Consider the following 2,015-nt stretch of genomic DNA (forward strand, 5'->3'; position numbering starts at 1 on the left):
GTTTGATCCCTGATCGGGGAACTAAGATCCCATATAAGGTGGGGCAAAGAGCCCACGTGCTGCAACAGGGATCACAGAATGCCGCAGTCAGCACCGGAAGCACCCAAATTAATAATTTTTTTTTAAAATAAGTAAAATGGAGATAATAATCTCTTCTTGCGGGACAGCCAGGCAAGATCAGAGGTAAAGCCCCAGCATACAGCAGGTGCTCATTAAATAGCCTTGATTCTCATCCCCTGTCCTCACTTCTCGTCTTGTAAGAGATCTTTTCGCCCAGCAGAGCTTTCCCCAGGCTTCCTGGCACAGGTGCATGTAGACACTTTGCACACACAAGGTAAAGACACCTTGTTTAATCTTCCCATCACCCTTAGCAGTCAGTCGAGTCATTACTCCCATTTCACAGATAAGCAAACTAAGGCGAAGAGGTTCTGTCACAAGCCCCAGGCCTCACAGATGGCAGTGGCCAGTCTGGAATCAGGTCTTTCAGCAACTTGACCCCCTCACCTCACACCGCCCCCCAGGGCACTGGGTTAAGGCTTTTACACTCTCACTGTGCCTCTTACTATAAACTTCAAATAAACTATGTGGAAGTAGAATCAACAAGAAAGGAGGGAGGGCTGGAGGAATAAAGGAAGTGGGTCAGAAAGGGAGGGAAGGAGGAAGGAAAGAAGGAAAAGGGAAAGGGATAAGTTGATGAGTTTGTTTAATTTGTGTGTGTGTGTGTGCACGTGGGTTTTCTTTGCAGCGAGCAGGGCCGACTCTTCGTTGCAGTGTGCAGGCTCCTCATTGCCACGGCTTCTCTTCTTGCAGTACAGTCTCGAGGTGAGCGGGCCTTGTTGTTGTGGCTCTCGGGCTTACTTGACCATGGCACGTGAGATCTTTCCAGACCAGGGATTGAACCCGGGGCCCCTGAATTGGCAGGCAGATTTCTTCTTTTTTCCAGGTTCATAACTTATTGTACAAATTGAATATCACATGATGAGTTGACATTAGCTTCTTCAGGCATGGGAGCTTAACCGATAATGTACAGTTCAGAATCTGTTTATGTTACTTCCACAGTTGGAGTTTTTTTAGACCTTAACTTGAAGTATAAGACTATTAAAGCAATACTTCTGTATGTGGTCAGCACACAATTCATTCTCCCTGTGAGAGTGTAAGAGTTGAAATATTTTTTGATACCAGTGAAATGGAACTGGGCATCAGTTTCTGGACCTGCCATGATTTCAATCTTTCAAAAGGTTCAAACTCCATGGCCTGTGTCCTTCACCATGCGCTGAGGCCCCCTAATCCCTCTGGCAGCGGCAGCGGCAGGCAGATTCTTAACCACGGGACCACCCAGGAAGTCCCAATGAGTTGTTTTTTGTTTTTGTTTTTTTTTAACAGACCTCTGTGGGGTTGGAAGTCAGGTGTTTAAGTTAACCTTGGGTGAAGGGAGGAACCAGCAGGGAGGTTCTTTGGGGCAGGAGATGATCTGCTTCAGACACAGATGCTGCTTACACAGATGTTTTTACTTTGTAAAAAATTCATCATTCTGTGTGCTGACTTGTGCTCTTTATATAGAAAAATTATTATAATAAACATCTTTTAAATGAATATGATAATATGTAAATTTTATTATATATGAATACCATAACAAAACTGCTTTTTTTAAAATACAGTGTACCAAAAGCTATGACAAACCTAGACAGCATATTAAAAAGCAGAGACATTGCTTTGGCCAACAAAGTTCCGTATAGTCAAAGCTATGATTTTTACAGTAGTCATGTATGAATGTGAGACTTAGACTATAAAGAAAGTTGAGCACTGAAGAATTGATGCTTTTGAACTGTGGTGTTGGAGAAGACTCTTGAGAGTCCCTTGGATGGCAAGGAGATCAAACCAGTTCATCCTAAAGGAAATCAACCCTGAATATTCATGGGAAGGGCTGATGCTGAAGCTGAAGCTCCTATACTTAGGCCACCTGATTCGAAGAGCTGACTCACTGGAAAAGACCCTGATAGTGGGAAAGGATTGAA

General features: G+C 43.7%; 1 pseudogene; it reads right to left on the reverse strand.

Moving 5' to 3' along the window:
• Positions 1–955: 955 nt before the first annotated feature.
• LOC136150264 (ATP synthase membrane subunit K, mitochondrial pseudogene) lies at positions 956–1,277 on the reverse strand (annotated as a pseudogene).
• Between the last annotated feature and the right edge of the window lie 738 nt (positions 1,278–2,015).

The sequence above is a fragment of the Muntiacus reevesi genome, chromosome 18 (genome assembly GCF_963930625.1).
Source record: "Muntiacus reevesi chromosome 18, mMunRee1.1, whole genome shotgun sequence".
In the NCBI taxonomy this organism is placed as follows: domain Eukaryota; kingdom Metazoa; phylum Chordata; class Mammalia; order Artiodactyla; family Cervidae; genus Muntiacus; species Muntiacus reevesi.